Below are 22,307 nucleotides of genomic sequence, written 5' to 3' on the forward strand. Positions count from 1 at the left end.
AAGGGGGCTTCCAAAAGAGGTTTTTTTTTTTTTCTGACATTTGGCTCAGTGTAGATGGAAAAGCTTCTTCCGACAAAAGAATTGGAAAAGGTACGCATTTCTGACAAAAACTTGTAGTCTAGCCATACCCTCACAGAATTGTCTCCCTCCCTGAAGTTAATGAACACTGATCACGTTATTCCTTAGTTACTGGTGTAACTTCCACACTGACAGCCTATTCACCCATGTAAAGCCTCTTAGCCCTAACTAAAAACAGATAAACAGCAGTGCTATTCCAGTTCATTGAGTGTGACTGACAATATTTGAAAAACACCACTCATCGAAGGCAGTCAAGAGGGCTAGCACATACTTCAGGCTACAAGAAAACCTCATTAAAGCTAGCCTGAGCTATATTCAGAAAAATCTATAGTGGTATCACAAAGATTGGCTTCCAAATGAAAAATAGAGGGTTGACAGGAACCTTACAACTTTTTATCTTTGTGACAAGTTCATGAAGGCAGAAAAACTTGTTTCATGCCAGAGCCACTAGATGGCAATGTTATCAAAACTAAGACATATGTGGTGTTTTCAGTAGGTTAAGATTCAGCCTTTGTTCGCTGTGAAAACATGAAACAGATGCAGTTTTATTTGTGGGGAAAGATGAGGTTGAAGCTATGGAAAACTCCATCCGCACAAAACCTGTTGCTGCTCACACAAGGAATATTCATTCACCTCTTACTAATTCTGTGTCTGCTCTACGAAGATTAAACTAAACAAAGCAAGTACTTCACAAAGCATCTGTTGCCCATGTGAGCTTGTCTGGAGTCATTAAAAGAAAGAAAGACCTTCCCCTCCCCAAAGCCTTCCAATGTTGCCAGGTGTAAGTTGTTGCGCACACCTCAAAAATCCACCCCCATCTTCCTATTAAAAAATGTAGGATTATTATTTCTAAACCATCATGTGTTTGCAGTTTGCTCTTGAAGCAGTTAGGAAGCATAGTTTCTTCCCTAAAGAGCTTGACATTGTAAGGTTCTGTCCTTTCAAAAAAAAATCCACAAGCTAGACCCTTAACACAGCCGAAAATCTACAGTTGTAGGATGGAGGCCCAGATCAGACAAAACCATGGGCAGCAGGTAAGAGAAGAGTGAGTTTTACACAAATTAGGATCATGAGTTCACTAGTTCTCATAGTGTTTGTGTCTGGGTGATTTTTTTTTGATGGAATTTTCATTGTATTTAAAAAGTACTTTAATATTTTTGTGACGGGGTGAGAAGCAAAGTCAGATGAAAGGGATAGAGTTTGATTGCAAAGGAAGCGGTTGTGTGATTTAACTTGTTTAGGGAGTGTCTATATTTAAAGAGGTGGATCTGGACTGGGGGCAGCGGCACGGTGGGAGAAGGCATGTATTCAGGTATAGGAAAAGGATGTGAAGTGGAAATGGCAGAGTGCATCATAGGTGAGAGGCAGGAAATGAAAGCTGAAAGGTCAACAGGGAAGATTCTTGATGACGAGGATGGTTATGAACAGGATGCAGGGTCAGCAGGAGAGCTAAGAAGGCTGTCAGAAATGCTTAGTCAGAGAGGTCAGGGAGGCAGATGAGCTTCCTCTTCAAGTCCTGGGAAAGCAACTGAATAATTCATGTCAGGCTTCCAAAAGATCAATGGGCCTGAGGTTAATGGTCAGCTCCTCACTTCTATAGTCATTATGGACTAGCTTCCTTTTCAGCAGAGGTGACAAGTCCCTGACACTAGGGCTGTGGTGAAGCACTGGAATGGGTTACCTAGGGAGGTGGTGGAATCTCCGTCCCTAGAGGTTTTTAAGCCTTGGCTTGACACAGCCCTGGTTGGGTTGATTTAATTCGGATTGGTCCTGCTTTGGACAGGGGGCTGGACTTGATGACCTCCTGAGGTCTCTTCCAGCTCTATGATTCTATGACATGTCACTTGAATCAGGGTGTTTGAGAGGAAAGCTGGGAGCCGGATAGGTCGGCTCAATTCTGTTGGGAACATCCCCGATGCTAGGGGAATCCCCAGTTTGAGGGAAATGGCCAGTCTCTGCTCCCGAGCATTGCTGGCCAGCATAAAGGGAGCCTTGCAGGGAACAAAGTGATAATGAAATTGAAATACACAATGGAATTTAGAATAAAAATCTAAGAATCAAGACATGAAAATCATTTTGCATTGTTCCCCCAGAAGTCTGACATGGGAAATGTTACAATTACAGCAATATGTAGCTGGAATCAGTGCTAGCTCAGTGGGGGCTCGAAGCAGGAATATTTCTGACCTTCCCTTACATAATACTGTAAGTCTTTTAATAAAAAGCCAATCCCCCTTCCCCCGGCTGCTCGGAGCCCTAATCAAGTCTTTAGTCTGCTTACTTCTAGCGCCAGGTCTGCCCATAGAATCTGGAAAACTTGAAGGATAGTCATTTTTTCTAGAGCATGGATCACCCTGTGAGCCTGACTTTCTGGAGAGGAAACTTTCAATTTTTAAGGGATCTGAAGGTTTTGGTGTGACTTGGCTAAGTGACTCTCATGGCTGGCTGGCTGGCAATGCACATGTTTGCAGAGAAAGGGAGGGGAGGAGGGTATCTTCTTTAAGGGGCGTCATCTCTCTGGTGGTGATGATTTATTTGTAATGCCATGGAGCCTAGGTGGTTGATCTGCTTTGAAGAACTGCAAACATTTGTTTTATAATCATAATATTGCTCATTGATGCTTAGATGTATTTCCGTGTTGAAATTCCATTGAATTTTATTGGCTTGCTTTTATAGTTCTGTAGATATCCTGTACTCTTTTGTCATGACCCTTTCCCCTATTACTTTCCTTTGATGGTATGCGCTCTTTTGACAGCTCTTTTCAAATCTTCATTTTGTATTTCTCTGCTCTCGTTCCTGGAACTAACGGGCTTCTACTATATAAGGATTAGAAACCAAAATTTCCATTAAGTAGTGAGGTACTGAAATATGATCATTAAATCTTGATGGGCTTTTCCTTTTGCTTACAGTAATCTGAAGGCCAATTGCTTACCAAAAATAGCTTAGACAAGCAAAGAATATATGGTACAGCAGAAGAGAGATCCCAAGGCATCATAGAGCCTATGGAAGACAGCAGTTATTTACAAACCTCTTTGGAGCCAGGTGAGTTATATAGGTGGGTCTGGCTAAGCAAGATAACATGAAGTTACTGATCCTGATTACAGCCCTGTTTGTGGAGGCAGCTTGTCAGTGTGTTTTTGATGGGTTGAGTTGCTCTGTGTGAGATTAGTTAGTGAGGGAGTTTACTTAAGGCGGAACTTTATTTCCTGAGAGATGAGAGAGAGCCAAGGTAAGCTGCTGATGTCAATCAGTGGTTATCTGCAGCAGGTATGGATAACAGTGCTTATACTTTTGGGCTCCCATTCTGTAATGCTGAGCCCCATTGCCTGGTCCCAGTGCACCACTGGTGGCTAGCATTTGGGCTGTTCTCCTATACAATACTAGACGGTTTACCTGGCATTACTTGGGTCCTAAACTCAATTAATTTTGGGGGTTGGATAATAAAATAAAAAAGGATATTTCATTTATATCCTTGCTCTGGGGTTGGGACTGAGGATGAGGGGTACAGTATGCAGGCTGCTTCAGCTCCAGCGGGCACTGGAAGTACATCAGTGTTAGTATCTGTAACAAAAGACAGGACTATGCAGCACACGGCTACATCTCTATTACTATTCTGTTATGTATCTGTGTGATACGCTTTAGTGAAGACAGTACTATGCTTGTATGATCGCTGAATTCAATTTAAGGTGGTAGAACATCTGAAGAGACAGACAATAGAATTATGCCATCTTAACATGTCATTTGTTGTGAGGTCTCCATTTGACATGCAGGGCCCATTGGTGATGTTACTGAGCTACAGGCTTGACACAGCAATGTGTTGTGGGCTAGCAATGGAGCAGTTATGGGCAGTAAGACATCTGTGACTTGCCATCAGTGAACAGAACATCAGACCTAGAGGTAGGAGATGTGGAGTTTTCTGCCGCCAATTTGGGTAGGACTTTTATGTGTCTCGGGAGGTTCTTCATCTGTAAAATAGGGTTAATTAAACTATCCCACATTTCAGGCCTGCTGACGGAGTAGGAGTGAGGGACAAAAGGAACAGCTGCCCTGGGGCATGGTGGTTCAAAAGGGCCCAGGGCTCTGCTACTGTGGCAGCAGTGGAGGCCAGAACCCCTGACCCCTTAAATCACCACTGAAATGGTGTGTGGTGTGCTCCATGCAGTTTTGAGAGCTGGTTGGGGTGGGCATGGTGCAGCATGCTCCAGGCACCTGCCTCTTCTGCCTGTGGCCCTGCCCTTTCTGGGAGCATAGTCAAGCTCCCCCCATCTTGCCCAAAAGCCCAGAATGTCTGTCAGCTTCCCAGCCCCCTTTCAAGACTATGGATGAAAAGTGCTGTGAGGCTGCTAGATATTAATATAAGTGTAAACATATGATTGATAGATGATTTTCTATTCTCTGGTATAAAGTGCTTTATATACCCCTGGTCCAAACATGTTGTCTTCTGAAGAACTTGAGAGGCTTATATGGGAAAGAGTCAGTGTTATTCAATGGAATTAAATGTCTGGGACTACAGTTAGATAATGTCAGTGCAGCAGTTTTGAAATAAAATGCCATGGCCCTTCTGTGTTCAACAATGGCTCAAGCACAGCTTTGGCTGCTGAAGATTGCTGCTGCTAAGAGACAGAGTTGTGATCAAGATATCAGAGAAATCTGTCAAACAGCTGTCGGCTCATTTAACTTTCATCTGGAAAACACCCCAGAATAGGTTGAAAGGGCCCCCTCTTCATATTGCATTTATTTGGGCTTCGCTCCCATCCCACCCCTGGAACGAGAACAAAACCAAAATTCCCTCTCTTTGGGGGGGGGGGGGGGGGGAGAGAGAGAGAGAGAGAGAGTGTGTGTGTGTGTGTGTGTGTGTGTGTGTGTGTGTGTGTGTGTGTGTGTGTGTGTGTGTCAGCACAGGGAACAACTAGCTGCCCAAGAGTTGGAAACCACTTCAGTTCCTTGAACAGCTGCCTCTGTGCTTCCAAAGCCCCCAGGGATGGGCCCTAGAAAGGTATGGACCAGAAAAAGACTCATCTTTGTGAAGCTAATTTATTTTCCAAAGTAAAACTCCCACAAGACACCTTAAATCTCTTATAACCTAAGTCACATTGCTCAGATTCTCTATGTACATAACTGGATCTAGTACTTCCTTTCTACTTAATCTAATCTGAGGATGAAATCCTGGCCTCATTGTGACTTCAGTGGGTGTTTTGCCATTGATTTCACTGCAGCTAGGATGTCACCTGAGGTATTACTCACCACTGTAGTATATGATCATCTTCCAGAATTACATACATTTTTGTGAGCAGCCTACAAGAAGGCTTCTGTTTTGTTTTCTCTCTCTTTTTCCCGTCACAGTGAGAATTATAGGAAACTTCACTCTTGTCCTTCCTCCTCCATTCTCAGAGCAGGCACGTTAGTGTCACGAGGTTGCTGTGGCAGAGAGGTGGGTCTTGCCTATTGTACAATGGTCATTTTTGGCTCTAGTGAGAAGTAGTTCTGAACTCATTTACTCCTTTGTTAATAACAGGCATTTATTAAACACCATCTTTTGTCCCAGAGCAAATTAACTAAATAAACCACCATGGTGTATTCAAACATGGCCTTTAAGATACTTTATTAAAAACAATAAATCAAGTGCTATGACGGCCATTATTGAACTGGCTTTTATTGAGTTCTTCCGTTATCTTTGCCATCCTCCTTTAACTCCTCCCCTGACTCCTTTTGCATTTATGACTTTGAAACTCACTATATCACACAGACCCACATGGCACTTTAATCTAAGGCCACATTTTTGGGGAGGTGTTTGCATCACTGAGAAACATATTGATCATTTTATGAGTCTATTGTTTTATGGAACTGTGCTCACTGCCTTTAATTCTCTGACTCCCTTTCTCTCCCAATCTGGTTATAATTATGAATAGCTTTTATAAAGAACACTAGTGGGAAGACTGAATACCAGGCACACTGGTTTCTCTTAAAATGCTGCAATCTATCTATTTATTGAAAAAATATTATAAGATGAAAAGGTTGGGCAGTCCTGTTGAGAACAAAACCAAACAGCATTTTCTTATTTTTAAATCTGCTTTAAACTATACCAGCATCAGTGTAATGGTCAAGGGAAAAACCCCAATGTATTGACAGCAATCAAATACATCTACACGCCCTCCCCCCGAATTCCGTAGAAACTTGGCAGACTCTAGTAACCAAACACAATTTATAGCTTATTCTGTTAGATTGGGTTTAACTGATGGGCTATCTACATTATAAATGGTTTTACATCTCTAGGTAGGAGATTGGTGCGTCTATATCTCCAGCATTAAAATCTTGCCAATATTCATCCCCATGTTCTCACTGGATCTTGGATTATAGGTATAAGAAGTCTTTTTTTCCCCCAAACTATGCCAGTCAGATACTGTTTAAAATTCCAGAGGTCTATTTTTCATATACCATGAGCCTCTGGGAAGTCAATAAATGTCAAAGAAATGTCAGATTATTTATGTATTTATTAGGTCTATGGTGCATTTCTGAGGAGGCTGTGTGGCATTTGGTCATCACATTCTTTGAAGACATAACACAGAGCAACAGCCCTGTAAATACATCAAAATAATTTCAGTATTAGCCACAGTACAATAAATCTGGATTGCACTTAAGACATCAGTGTGTTGAAGAAGTCACTTTTCCCTCTTGGGCATTTTCCTTTGCCAAACAGTTATCTCACTTTTATACTTTCAAAAAGTGCATATAAGCACCTGTTTAGAGCAAGCAGAAGCCAGACTGGTTTTGGATGTACATTATTCATTTAATGGGATCATTTTTATCTGAATTGCTTCCAAGTGCTCCAAACTTGTTGGTACCATATGTGAAGTAAGGACCATAATAAAGAAGAGTTAGTACTTTGATGTCAATACAATCATGAAGCCCTTTCCAGGACCGCTAGATAAATGATTTGTGGCTATCTCATTGGCAACAGCTTTATTCCAGGATTACCTAGGCTGCTTATGAAGGATTTCTTCCTGCATCTTCCATAGTGGTTACCGAGCACAGCAAGGTCAGCACAGATTTTGCCCAACCATGAGCAAGGTTCCCTCTAAACTGCGTGATAGCACAGCCCTGCAGATGCTTAGTGAGCCCCACACAGCCATGGGCACAGGGCTCCGCACATGGAGCTGCCTGGCTGGGGGAGGGACACTTCTCCCTCCAATGGCAACAGCAGCTCCCTGCTGAGGACAGAACAGTGAGTCTCTCCCAGCTAGTAAGGACACATTCCCTCCCTACTAGCTGGAAGAGACTCGCTGCTCTGTTCTCAGCAGGGAGCTGCTGCTGCTGCTGCTGCTGCTGCTGCTGCTGCTGCTGCTGCTGCTGAGGGAGGACTGCTCCTTCCCCAGCCAGACACTCCATCATGAGTCCTGAGCCCCTGGTTGGGCAGGGTTCATTAAGCAGCTGTAGGTCTGTGCTGCTGTTCAGCTTAGAGAGACCTAGGCCATGAGCAGTGTTGGTACTATAGGGCTCCATTTAATTTGTGTGAAATGGAGCAGATTGGAGCCCCTTCATCTTTAATAGCAGTGTTGCCGATGGAGGGGAAAGACATACACTTGCAATGCTGCATCATGAGCTCAGTGGAAGTCACATGGATTCTGCAGTCTTTGGAAAAGAGAGAATAATGCACATGGACCATGTTTTTAGAATTCTGATAGCTCACAGTTTGCTCAAGTTTGTCCCTGAAATAGACAATATAATGCCTTTCGTATGTCAGTAATGTATGATATGCAATCTTCATAAAAATAATTTCCATTTACATAAGTCCTTTCATTCTGGAGTATCGCCACATGGTGTGCAAACTGTTATCTTTCTCTGTGTACAATAAATACCTTTGTTTTGATGAGTAACTAATCAAAAGTAGAGAACAAAGTCTCCTTTCACAGTCTGCATTGAGCTCTCAGAAGAAAATGGAACAGAGAGACTGCTCTAATATTTAAAGATGTTGTGCACAGGAAACAAAATACTCACAATGGGCTAACTACTATACATCCACCTTACTATTTCTAGGGACAAGAGGGAGAGATAATTGGCAGTCAACATAAGTATGCGTAGGAATTCTGGCCAAGGATACCTTTTGATTACACTTGTAAGCAGGGGCTGAACTGCTTCTTGCTATCAGTCAGCTAAAAGGAGGGATGGGTGTACCTACTACAAGGCTGTGCCTAGACTGGCCAATTTTTCCAGAAAATCATCCGCTTTTCTGGAAAAACTCGCCAGCTGTCTACACTGGCCACTTGAATTTCCGCAAAAGCACTAACTTCCTACTGTAAGAAATCAGTGCTTTTTGCGGAAATACTATGCTCTTCCTATTCGGGCAAAAGTCCCTTTTGCGCAAAACTTTTGCACAAAAGGGCCAGTGTAGACAGCTGAGATTTGTTTTCCGCAAAAAAGCCCCGATCGCGAAAATGGCGATTGGAGCTTTTTTGCGCAAAAGCGCGTCTAGATTGGCCACGGACGCTTTTCTACAAAAAGTGCTTTTGCGGAAAAGCATCCGTGCTAATCTAGATGTTCTGTTCCGAAAATGCTTTTAACGGAAAACTTTTCCATTAAAAGCATTTCCGGAAAATCGTGCCAGTCTAGACGTAGTCCAATTGTTTAGCTCTGCAAGGTAATTAACTGTTAGCTGTTGATATGTAAATACAGCTCAGGGGAGAATACAGCGACCAGTGGCGTGGCATGGAGCGGTGGCAGGCGAGGAGCGGCGACCAGCGGCAGCAGCAGGTGAGGAGCGAAGCGTCTGGTGGCGTGGGACGAGACAGCTGGTGGAGCGTGGCGGAGTGTCGTAAGGTGCCCCCTATCTATCCTGCCACCCCCATTTCTACCCAGGTTGGGAGGTGAAACCCTGTGGGTGAACTTTGGGACTCTGGGTGGCACGGACCAGGGACAGAGACTTTTGGGGTGTCGGACTCTTTGGACTTCAGGTGATTCTTGGCTGGGAGGGGGGCTTAGCTCATGTTTGTGTTATGAACTCTTTTTGTGGTGTTTCCCCCAAGTTAATGCTGTATGACTTCTCTCTCTGTTTTGTTTCTAGTGTGTTAGCACCAATTTGTATGATATTGCTTCTGCTCCTTGATTAGATGACCAAAATATTTATAGCATGGGGGAAGGAAATAGAAGAAATAACAAGACAGTCACAAACATTTCTGGGCACACATCATATGTGAACATTCTCAGGCTTTCTACAAATGTTCCTGTGGAAAAACAAATCACCCATGAATGCTTATGGAACCTGAATAAGAGAAGATACTATAGTGGAAGTGCATTGGTGATTCTTTATTCAGTTAAAGGTTCACAAAGCCTTATTGTTGTTCTGTATTATTTTTAGGCAGCAGATGCCTTGCTGGATAGATTAGAAGACAATTTCTTTGCCCTGAAGAGTTTGCACTCTAGTCTGTGACATAACATGGTAAGTAAGAAGTACAACAAGCTATACGGAAAGAGTGCCTAGAGTCAGAAAAAAAGCTACAGGGATCAGATTAGTTATTCATTTTAAATATGTTCACAAATTGGTGCTTTAATCAGTTAATACAGACGTGTGTGCAAACAGCACATGTGGATGGGTGTGAGTGTATAGTTTTCTTGCCTTTTAACAGTACCAATTTAGCGCTACCCTTGGTGAAATCTCAGATATTTAAATAATTCCAAGAGATCTTCAGTGGTGTTTGTAACTCTGGTCAATGAATAGTAATGGTATATTTAGGCTGCCAAGGTGACTATGGTGTCCTTTTACAGAAGACGAAGGTGGTTATTTAATACGCTGCTCTGGGGAATTAGTTTCTGAATAGAAAAGAATGAAATAAACTGGGAAAGAAGTTTATAACCGCAAGAGTCTTTACTATGCTAGTTGTAAATTTATTAAGCACTGTACTGCACCATTTGTGTCAGCATATTGTTAGAGCCCTGCAAATGTATAGATTTCCACTTTATGTCTGCGGGCCATTTTTGTTGATCACAGATTGGATGCAGATACAAATTTTCTGCATGGCTCTACATATTGTACCATTTCCCCAGATCATATAAGAACATAGCTTTGTACCTCTGTAGAGCTGTTCCTCTGAGGAACTCCTCAAAGAACTATACAAGTATTAAAGACTTATCACAATGCTTGTGGGAGGCAAAAAGAAATACTCTCCTCCCTAAGGGATATTCAATATGTCACATAGTATACATGAAGTAATATGCCCAAGGTCACACTGCATATCATTGGCAGAGCTGGGCAAAGAGAGGAAGGTTGGTTTTGTTTAAGGGACTGGATTGAAGCATGCCCACATGTAAATGTAATACACAGCTACTTAGAGAGTAAATCTATAACACTAATCCACTGTGTACTAAATGATGATTAGGACCCTGCTTCTGGTGCACTAAAAGTTCCTTTACAGAGTTCACATGGCCAGCTAGTATGTGCACTGTAGATTCATACGCTGGCTTGACAAACTCTGTGTTCACAAGCCCTCAGACTTGAGGGATATGGGTTCTAATTGTGGCTTTGTCACAGATTTTCTTCAGGATCTTGGGAAAGACACATAATCTCATTGTGCCTCAGTTTCCCAGTTGTGGGGATAATGATACTTCCTTTTCCCATTATTTGTGTTGTCTATTCAGACTGCAAGCTCTTTGGGGCAAGGGATATACAATGCTTAGCACAATGAACCAGGGACCACTGCCTCAATGCAAGTAACACTGGTTTTCCTGTTCTATGGTCATTCTTTCTTCCACTGGTGATCATAATATTTTCTCTCTACAGTGTAGCACATGCATAGTTAAGCTTGGGTAAGGTGATGGAACCCTTTCTGAGATTAGAGCTGAGAGTTTTTGATTAGCCTGAAGCCAAAGCATCTTGAGCTATAATCTTGTCAATTGTCATAAGTTGGGCAGGGTGAGGACTGGTCAGTACTTGCACAGGAAACTTTTAAGGAAAATTCAAGCTTCTGCAGAGAGCTGAGCTGGGTGAATGTCAGTCTTCCCTCTTACCCAGGGTGAGCCTATACCACAGCATGACACTAGGGGGCACTGTCCTGATACAGGCACTTCCAGAAAGGTGTGGCATAAAACTGAGGTCTTGACTATTTGTGGTATTAATTGTCCCATGGCATGTTTTGCATAAGTAAAGATGTTGGCCCTGAACATCTTGTCTAACTTCCAGTCTAGTCCATTGCATTCTCCTTGCCCAAATACCATACTGCATGGTGTATTACTTCTTGTTGTAAACTGATAGGCGGTGTTGCTGTGTATTCTTAAACAGCTGCTGTGTTCCACACTAGAGAAGGGTGTGTTTCACTGATAAGTGAAATTAGTGCTGTTTATAAGGAGCTCAGGGTTTTAATACGTTGCATACAGAAGATGCAGCTTGGTATTATAATACTCATTACTGCATTGAAGAAGCAGCTTGACTGTCCCACATCCTCTGTTGTGCAAAGCCTGGCTCTTATTGTGCAGGTGATCCAAGAGATGGATGAGAGGAGGGGAAAATTATCCTCCACTCCAGGCAAACCACACTGTTGTCACAGTAGTAACTGCTATAGTAGGAAGGGAACTCCTGTGTTGTGTAGACAGAACACAGGAGGATTGGGCTTGTTGTGCCCCAGCACCAAGTACCCTTTATTGACCCTTTGTGGCCTGCCTTTCCAGTGCAGTTGACCCATACAAGTTTGGCTTTCTAAACCATGGAAGGGGTAGGGATAAAAAGGCCAGAAAGGACCACTGGGTCCATTCAATTTGACCTCCTGTGTAACACAGTCCAGAGAACTCCCTCAATTGAAATTAAAATTTCTCAGTGATGGAGAATCACTGTTAACAATTTGTTTTATTTCTAGTCTGAATTTGTCTACTTCAACTTCCAGCCATTGGATCATGTTATATGATTCTCTGCAAGATTGAAGAGCCCATTATTACATATTTCTTCCCTCAAGTTGATACTTAGCCTGTGGTCAAGTAACCCCTTAATCTTCTCTTTGTTAAACTAAATAGATTGAGCTGTCTGAGTCTATCACTATAAGGCAGGGTTTCTAATCCTTTAATCATTCTTATAGCTTTTTTGAGCCCTCTCCAATTTTTCAACATCCTTCTTGCATTGCGGACCTTACAACTGGATACACAGTATTCCAGCAGTGATCCCAGTAGTACCAAATACTGAAATAAAATAACTTTTGTATTCCTACTAGAGATTCCCCTGTTTATGCATTCCAGGGTTGCATTAGTCCTTTCAGCCACAGAGTCGCATTGGGTGGTCTTGTTCAGCGTATCTCCCCTCTGCACCTGGACTTCGAATCTTTTTCAGGGTTGCTACATTCCATAATAGAAATTCCCCATCCTGTAACTGTGGCCTACATTATTTATTCCTAGATGTGTGTTTTTACATTAGCTGCTTTTAACACACACATTGTTTGCTTGCACCCAGATTAGCAAGCCATCTGGGTTGTTCTGTCCTCATCACTATTTACCACGGCACAGTTTCTGTATCATCTCCAAACTTGATCAGTGGTGAATTTGTTTTCTTTCAGGTCATTTATAAAAACATTAAATAGTTCAGGGCCAAGAACCGATCCCCATGAGACCCTTCTAGAAATATACCCACCTACTTGATGTTGATTCCTTTTTACAATTACATTTTGAGGCCTCCCAGCTGGATTCTTTTACTCCATTTAATGAGTACCAAGGTAATTTTGTTCTAGTTTTTTTAATCAAAATGCTATGTAGTATCAAGCCAAAGTATATTATGGCAGCACTGTTACCTTTATCAACCAAACTTGGGACCTTATCAAAAAAATTGTGTCAAGTTAGTTGGTAGAATCAATTTTCTTTAAGCCCATGTGTAGTGAGGCAAAGTGGCCTCCCTCTGGACCTGAGTGAGGGACCACTACACACCTCCTGGTTGGTGGAGCCTAACACACCCTGCCTCCTAGTCAGAAGTGTTAACACAAACCAAGAAGTAGAAAAGGAGGGCTCTGTTCCTCAGTTGAATTGTAATCAGGGAGGAAGATGGATGCCTACCCTCCACTGTGGCACCTAGGAGTTGAATCTGTGCTCTGTAGCACCTGTCCCCAGAGGAAACTGACTGTGAAGAGGAGTTGTCAAGACTACTGTGCTTTGTGTACCTAGAGGAGTCAGAGGACCTGTGCATTAAAAAGATATCAAATCCCAGGGAGGTAGGACATAGTCCAGGGGCCGTCGACCATACTCTGGCTATACTCTAGATCAGCATTTTATGGCTGGATCCCTGCTGACCCAGTGGTTGACCACTTTGCTAATATTAGGGCCATGGGCTGAGAGACAGTGGAGTTGGGTGGGCCTACTTTCCCTCTCCACATTCCACTTGGGGCTGGCAGCCTTCCCTTCTAGGTCAAAGGACTTAACTTTGTCTACAGTCCACCTGAATTGAAACGTCAGACTTTTTGTTGCTCCTTCCTGTGTGAGGGTCAGGATGCCTTAGACAATTAGGGCTAGGTTTACTTATTGTTAGCCCCAATTAGAAGTTGATGGGCTAAAGCCTGCTCAGTGGCGCAGGCAGGACCAGAGCCCCTTTAGTCAGGGTAAAGCTTAGGGCAAAGCCTGTTCCCTGCTCTGCTTCACCTACAAGGATCTGTCCTTAGAGAGTTAATTACTGCCAGCCCAGCCAAGAGGCTGCAAGCTAAACACTGCTTTGGGTTCTGCCCATCTGAAGGTGGGTGAGTGTCTCCACTTATTACTAGTTGGTTGTCTCTACTAGGCAGCCACAGAACCATGACTGCTTATGGCTCGGCCCTGCTAACATGATCTGAGCCAGAGAGCTGATTCCTGATACAGCAAGGCAGAGTGGTCTCCTTCCTCACTTGAGAGTGAGGGACCACCACATTTGGAGTAGAATGTGGGCATTCATGCCTCTCCTGGGACAGTATGAAATGGAATTACTTTACCATCTTCTGGTCTGGGAAGGATAGTGGTCAAGAAACTGATCAAATGGCTTTCTCAGCACCAGTAGCAATGTCAGGTAGCCAAATTCCTGCAGCAACAACTACTGAAACTGTGAGGAAATCAGTAACATCAACTGATTTGAGAACAGTGGGCCCAAAATTGTGAGCTGCAACAACAGTGCTTACAGCAACCTGCTGCACTTGTGCCAACACCTGGGTATTCCAAGTTCAAGGGTGCAGCAGCTCCCACTAACACTACAGTGCCAATGTGCTTGGTAAAAAGGGGCCCTGAGGATGATCCAAAGTCCCTTCTTATAACAGTTGAGAGGGTTGGAATAATCAGCCACTCTATTGGCCCTGTATTTGATGGGTCTGGCCCATGTTGCCTATCGGGAGCTCCCAACAGGGGGAAGCTCAATACTATGGATGGTTGAAGGCCACAGTCTTTGATGTGTTTGAAATCACACCAGGTATATCCTTGCAATGACTACAGGAGTAGAGCTGCCCACTCAGGGAATGACAGACCTGTAGCCCAGCAAATGAAGGATGCAAACTGGCAATGTTTACAGTCCAAACGGCGTACCGGCACAGAAGTCACTGAACAAGTGTCTTCTCAAACAGTTCATACGTATCATCCCAAATCGAGAATTAACCTGGGTCCTTTGCCACAGGCCAGTGATTCTGAGCACAAATGCTACCCTCATGCAGGATTTTTTGACTTCTGACAGACCTAGGGTTTGGCCCATGTCCCCAATGACTGTAAACCCCAAAGAAAAGAGGGCCTGGAGACAAAGGAATGCACAATGTACCAGCCCAAGATGCCCTGATGGATAGGATACTGTCAATCCCTGGCATACAGCCCATAATACCTGAAGAACCGAGAGGGTGGTGAAGCCCCAGATTATAGGCAATGAGGTGTAATGGTAGTTCGAATTAGAAAGCCTAATTTGAACTACCTACTCCGTGCCGCGTGTAGCCGCGGGCACGGAGTCCGCACTAACGGGGATTTAAAAATGGCGGCACCTGGCAAGATGCAAATGAAGCCCGGGATATTTAAATCCCAGGCTTCATTTGCAACTTCGATTGCCTACATTAGCCACCCTAGTTCAAACTAGGGTGGCAGTGTAGACATACCCATAGTGATTTACAGCAGCCATTGGGAAGATGACCTCAGTGAGGTGGCTACTGTTCTTACACCATGCTGAGCTGATGACCAACCCTCAAAAGTGTAAAATTGGGCAGCAGGAAACCACATACCTGAGGTATACCCTTGGATGAGTGAAGTACAACTGCTGATAAGAAAGGTCCAGGCTCTGCAGGCTGACTTGGCCCCTGCCACAGGGCAGCAGGTGCAGCAATTTTTGAAGCTTGTCAGATATTATCAATGCATTGTTCCTAATTTTGCCTTGATCACAGCCCCTAATAGAACTCCTGAAGAAGGACAGTTCCCAATGGATGTGTTGGACAGATGAGTGTGACTGAGCCTTTCAGATCTTCAAAAACAAACTGTGCTGAGAACCAGTGTTATTCAGCCCCAACTTCAACTGGGAGTTCCTTTTACAGAAAGACATTTTGGAGGAGAGATTGGGAGCTATCCTCTCCCAGGAGGCAAATGGGCAAGAGCCCCCATATTCTACATCAGACACAAGTTTTTGTTCCTGTGAGATCAGAACTACTTTGTTCTCAAGAAGGAAGCTCTGGTGGTCAAAGCAGGTCATGAATGCCTTGAGATATGACCTCCTGGTCCCCTTTCATGCTTGTGGCCAACCATGTTCCCCTGAAGTGGTTAAACACAGTCAAGGAAACAATCCCCCAATTGATATATTGGTATTTAACCCTATGGCCCTATGCTTTTGTCATTGTGCTGGCAGGAAATGCACCAGTGTTGGTTTCTTTTCTCTATTGGGAGGAGACATTGCTATCTCTGGTGGCCCAGAGATGGTTTTGAGAATATGTGTGTGTAGTGACACAGTCTGGCCTCATTTATGAATATGTTGAATAGGACTGTTTCCAGAGCAGACCTCTAGGGGACACTGCTAGTTACCTCACTAGCTAGTTACCAGTCCATGAGAGGACCTTCCCTCTTATTTGATGACCGCTTACTTTGCTTGAGAGCTTTTGGTGAGAGAATTTTTCAGAGGCTTTTTAAACATTATGTACACTCTCACCACTACATCCCCTGGTCCACATGCTTGATTTTCCTTTATAAAAGCAATGTTGACTCTTCCCCAACAAATTACATTCATCTACATGTCTGACAGTTTTGGTCTCTACCATAGTTTCAACCAGTTTGTTAGGTAGTGAAGTTAGGCTAACTGGCCTGTAATTGCCCGGATCACCTCTGGAACCCATTTTAAAATTTGGTGTCATTGTAACTGTTCTCCAGTCATTTGGTACAGAAGTTTATTTAAATGGCTACAAACCACAATAAGTAGTTCTGAGATTTTGCATTTGAGTACCTTCAGAATTCTTGGGTGAATGCCATGTGGTCCTGGTGACTTGATACTGTTTAGTTTACCAATTTGTTCCCAAACCTCCTCTAATGACACCTCAATCTGGGAGAGTTCCTTAGATTTATATTCCAAAATGAATAGCTCAGGTTTGTGAAATTCTCTGACATCCTCAGCGCTGAGGACAAAAGAAAAGAATTAATTTGTTTTTTCAGCAATATCCTTCTCTTCCTTGAATGCTCCTTTAGCACCTTGAATCCAGTGGGCCCATTGATGGATTAGCTGGCTTCCTGCTTCTGATGTACTTCTTTTTTTTTCTTTTTTTTTGCAATTACATTTTGAATCTTTGGCTAACTGAGCTTCAAATTCTTTGTGGCCTTGCTAATTATATTTTACACTTCACTTGCTAGAGCTTATGCTCCTTTCCATTTTCCTCACTAGAATTTAGCTTCCACATTTTAAAGCATGCCTTTTGTCTTTCACTGCACTTTTACTTTCTTGCTGAGCCATGAAGTCACTTTTTTGGTTCTCTTACTATGTTTTTAAATTTAAATTTATTTTTTTAAGAAACCAGTTGGGTGATGCACTACTTTTCAGTTACTTTACAGCTGTAGGTGTGGAAGCCTGCTCATTAACAGAGGCTCTGAACTGCCACATTTGCTATGTCATTATTCTTTCAAATATCTGTCTGACAGGCTTGTGAAAAGTTAGTCAGAAGTTACTGCCTGCAAGACCCACTGGTTCAGCCTAACAAAGCTTCTCTGCCTAATTCTGTACCCAGAAACACCCCATCCAATCCTCAGTGTTGCTTCTGAATATATTGAAAATGCTCTTAATGCCAACATTAACTGACCACCTCCTTATGAAGAGATCTGTCAAATCCTACCTATCTCTATGTCAAAACCCCTTCTGATTTCTCCAGTTCATTCCTACTATGCAGTTCAGTTCATGCTGACATAGTATCCCACTCCTTGTCTAATATTCCTGTACTCTGAGTCCGTTATCTTTATTTAGTCTTTCTTTGCAAAATGAATACATAGGAGCTTGAGCCTGCATGCTACTTTTATTGAACCATCAGCAACGGTCTTTGCCTTAAATGAAAGGATATTATTCTTCAGTCTTCTTTAAAAGTTAATCTCAGCGCTTCCTTGCAACAGAAACAAGCATAATTTTTTTTATTTCAACAGCTGTAGTAACAGCCCCTTGTTAAAATATTTCTTGCTATACAGTACATATGTGTTGTCTCCAATGTATTTAAATTGCTATTACTTCCCTATTGCATAGTGGAAATGCTATCCTGTTGTGTTGATATTTTACCTATTGAGTGTGAGAATTTTCCTTGAGCTTTTAAGAGTTGCCTTTTCCCACTTGCCAGGTAGTAACTGGTTGAATTCAAGCTCTCCCTTAAATGTCAGGCAAACAGATCTAAACCTTGCACTGTTGCCTTCATGCATGACCTGCTGCCTTTTACATTCTCCTTTTTATCCAATTCCCAGGCACTAACACAGAAATGTTCAAGGCTGTTGAGCATGGCTGGTTGTGAACTTTATTTCTCAGTGCATCTTTGGTGTGCTTGGGGTATAATCACCTGGCAGGCCAATTGATCATTTTGCTCCTGTGATTTCTGTCTGCAACTGGGACTGCCACTGTGCTTCAGCCCTTTGTCAAATATGTCATGTGACAATGCAGTGCAGCATTTCAGAGTTCATTCTGAAAGAGTTGCTTGGGCCTTTTTCTTCATTACTCTGAGATGGGCTGGTTTCAACCAGTTATAGGAATAGCTAGCTGGTAGTGAGAGTAATAATCCAATTTGCTGGCAGCACATTAGCTATTTAACAGTAATAAAGATTGTCTTATTCTTCCAGCTCCTAGTGCCTGACCCTGATTTAGATGTCTCTGGTGGAGTGGCCAACAAGAGAGATTAGCATAAAAAGTTTTCACCTTTCCACTCTGCCTTGCCTGCCCAACCCCTCCTCTCAGATAGAGGTTGAACTGGCTCCTTTAGTTCAATAGCAAATACATTTTTTAGATGACTGATCCCTGGATGTAGTCAGCTAAGCCTGAAATAAGCAACCAATAGAATGAAATTTAATAACGGAACCGGAGCCTGCTTAGTGTTTAATGGAGTTGGTAGGCAAATCAAAGGAAAGACTTGGTGAACTGATTTGAACAAAGCAAGACCTGCCCTGAGCATTGATCCAGACTTTGCATCAGACCTGAACAGATTCTTTCCAATCTTTCAATAATTTGGTTATTTTCCCCTCATTATTTTAATTTCTGTGCTGCATCTGCACTCCTGGGTTCTGACTGGCAGTGGAAGCATCAAAGAAAGCTCATGGTATTGTTGGGCTGTGCAGAAGCAGTAGCTGTTGGAAACTTCCCAACAAATTCTGTTCTTTGGGAGATTTCCAGTCCCATCTGGTAGATGCAAAGGGTAGTATACATACAATTCCATGATACTTAGAGGCACCAGAGAGAGTGTATCCCTATGTGGAGAAGGCACTTTCCTTTCCAAGCACAAAGGAAAACAATGATCCCTGACCGAGGAGCTCATCAGAATCTGAGTTTTGCACCAGCCTTAGATTATGATGGTCAAACTGTTTCTGTGCTACATCCTCTACTCCAGAGAGGCTTGAGAACTCCCATATGAGTCATTGTCTCTACAGAACTTCATTTGGAGCTGAAATGATGCATTTTATGCACTGGTCTGAATAAAGGATGCTGTGTAACTGTGTTGGCCCAGTCGAGAGCATTACATTTCACCGAGACACAGTTCTTCCTGAGATCTACCCCTTGGGGCCAAATACTCTTGTGCAACCTTTTCCCATGAGGCAGCTCCTTCCTTCTACATGACCAGCCATCATCACTGGTGACAGCATCAGAGATACTGCCAGGACTTGGCAAACTATTCACCCATTTTCTACCTGCTTGCTTCCTGGAGGAGCATCTGAAATTCAGGCTCTCTCGATGCAAAGCTGAGTAACCGCAGTATAGTCACCCAGCGGGGGAAGTTCGCTTCCTTGCATGTCCATGTTAAGGAGAGTCAGTAGCCTTTGGGCTGTTCAAACAACCACATTACGTCAGTTTTTCTAAGCAATCAGTCCACACCACCAAGCTTGTTCTGTCCATTTTAAGGGCTGTTAAATTCTATTTCTGTACTCCTGCTTTCACGAGGAGTAACTGCTAAATTCAACCTTTGCGGTAGTACAGCTCTTTGAAAGTTGATATTCTTGGCCTCCAGGAGGTGTCCCACAGTGCCCTATGGTGACCACTCTGGCCACAACTTTCAACTCTACTGCTCTCCAGGTGAATAGGAAAAGCCTGGGAAAATTTGAATTTCAATTTCTGTATGGCCAGCATGACCAGCAGACCTCAGAGCAAGCTGAACATCTGACCATGTGTTCAAGCTCCATGAGTTCCCAAGGTTGCTGATGAGCACCAGAATGGAGTATGTAGGAGATCCTAGACCTCGTGTGGGGAGAAGAATCAGTTCAGGCAAAACTATGAAGTGGCAAAAGAAATGCTGATATCTACCACCCTGACCAAGAGCCCCTGCTGCCTCCTGCCTGCTTGGTCCTGCAGGAAGGGAAAGTTGCACTCCCCCAGCAAATGGAGGTTGCTGAACACACAGGTGCTGTGTGAGTCTCTGTCCTCTTGCTACGGCCAGACCCGCTCTCACCTCCCTGGCCTGTCCCTTATTATGCCTGCCACCAAAGATAGTCCAGCTGCTCACCTAAGAACTCTGAGGTGTACTTGCTGCATAGTGGCTACTTAAAAGCATAACTGTGGCCTTGTTCATAACGCATCCCCATTGTCTTTAGACAGGCCTTAAATTTATTCTAACAAATAAGGTTTTACATTCACTCTATCATGCATCCTGAAAAATCTGACCTTCACTTCTTATTACAGCAGGAAGAGCAATGAGCCTGCTGTGTGAACTCCCCTGGCTGTGCCAGCTGTCTGGCTGGCACAAATCTGCAGGTGAAAACAGACTAAGGAAGAGATGTTCAAGGAGCAAATGCAATCTGCCAGTGTGGATAAGGAGTATGTAAGTTAATGGAGGTATACACTGCTGGAGGACATGCATGAAGAGCATGCAGAGAAATGGAAGTGAAGCATCAGGAGAGAGTCTCGTCATCTATGGCATCTGTGTTGGACTGCATATCAGCTTTCTAGAATGCCCCCCCAAAAACTGCCACCTTGCACTGCCCCTGCGGTGTCCCTTAAATAAAAAAGCATGATTTCTGAACAATAGTCTCTTTATTGCTTGTATTGAACGGGTGGGTTTTACAGGCAAGCACGCTGAATGCAGAGGCACCTCATAGAGAGCAACATGCATGGCTTTCACAACTGGCCATATATAAAATTCTCTTTTAAAGCCTCCTTGATTTGCATTGCTCCTCACTGTGCTCTACTTATCGTCCTGTTTTCTGGCTGCTCAAAATCCGTGACTAGGCACCCCACTTTTGTCCACTCCCCTTTCCTCCCAGCAAATAACTTTCTCCCTTGCTCTCGCAAAAATTATGGAGCATACAACAGGCTGCCACCGCAAAGAGAATGTTGCATTTGTTGAGGTCTTAGACTGCAGAACCTTCTCTTTAAATGCCCCAGAGTACATTCTACTACCATCTTGCACTTGCTTGGGCTATAATTGAATTGTTCCTTACTGCATTCCAGGCTGCTGTCTATGGCTTCATGAGCCATGGGAGCGGGGGGTAGACTAGGTCACCAAGGGTCACTATTGGCATTTCAACCAAATTACTATCAATTACTGTGATGGTAATTTTCTAGCCTGGGAAGAAAGTTCCATCTTGCAGTTTTGGCATAGGCAGTAGTTTCTAAAGATGTATGCATCATGCACAATTCCCAACCATCCCATGTTGAGGTCAGTGAAATGGTCCTTGTGTTCTACTAGGGCCTGTAGCACCTTCGAGAAATACCTTGTATGGATTATGTACTCTTTGGCAAGGCGGTTGGGAGTCAAGATGGGGATGTTCATTCCATCTATTACCCCACCACAGTTAGGGAACCCCAGTGCAGCAAAGCCCTCTGCTATGTCCTCCACATTTCCTTGAGCCATTACCCTTAATAGTGGCAGAAGGGTATTGATTGCCTTATCTGTTTGGATCACAACAACCCTCACTGTAGATTTTCTCTCTACACATTGATTTCCAGCTGACCGGTAGCTGTGTGGCATTGCAAGCTTCCACAGAGCAATTGCCTCTCATTTCGTCACCGTCAGAGCAGGTGTCATTCAGGTATTCTTGCACTTCAGGGTGGGGAAAAGCGATTCACAAACTTCCATTAAAGTGGCCTTATATATATGGAAGTTTTTCAGCCATTTTTGATTGTCCACAACCCGCATACCAATGCGGTCTCACCAGTCTGTGCTTGTCTAATGACACCAGAACTGGTGTTCTACTATGTCAAGAGAATCAAATGCCAACAGCATTTGCAAGTCACTCAACTCAAGTATGCCACAGAAAAGTATGTTCATGGCATCCTGAGATTCTTTCTCATTATGGTTAGACCCTGGATATGCTCCCGTGTTAGGCACACCATGGTTATCATCATCATCATGCTTTGATGCTCAATGGGATCCATGATGGGTACCTATGCTTATGCTACTATGGTGTCTGCATGGACAACCAGGTGACAAAAGGGCATGAAAAGACTGTTTGGCATTGTTCTTAAGCAAGGGGAAGGGAGGAAATGAGTGCATTATGGGACACTGACAACATGTAACCAGAATCATCAATGGCACAATTTTGGTCCCAGCATGTACTGGGAACAGAACCCAGAATTCAAAGGGGTACAAGCACTGTGGGATAGCTAGCCACAGGGCATTGCTTTCAAAGTTGATAGA

The 22,307-nt window shown here is 43.4% G+C and overlaps 1 long non-coding RNA gene across 2 annotated transcripts; it reads left to right on the forward strand.

Moving 5' to 3' along the window:
• Positions 1-954: 954 nt before the first annotated feature.
• On the forward strand, positions 955-20,649 carry LOC142828961 (uncharacterized). Of its 2 annotated transcripts, none has more exons than XR_012903149.2 (5): positions 955-1,112; positions 2,985-3,117; positions 8,746-8,889; positions 9,428-9,508; positions 20,351-20,649. It is a non-coding gene; the product is annotated as an uncharacterized LOC142828961 (long non-coding RNA). The 2 variants fall into 2 exon arrangements; XR_012903150.2 differs by having other exon boundaries at positions 8,746-8,823.
• The last annotated feature ends 1,658 nt before the right edge of the window (positions 20,650-22,307 follow it).

Source organism: Pelodiscus sinensis, chromosome 5 (assembly GCF_052426305.1).
Source record: "Pelodiscus sinensis isolate ZL-2025 chromosome 5, ASM5242630v1, whole genome shotgun sequence".
In the NCBI taxonomy this organism is placed as follows: Eukaryota; Metazoa; Chordata; order Testudines; family Trionychidae; genus Pelodiscus; species Pelodiscus sinensis.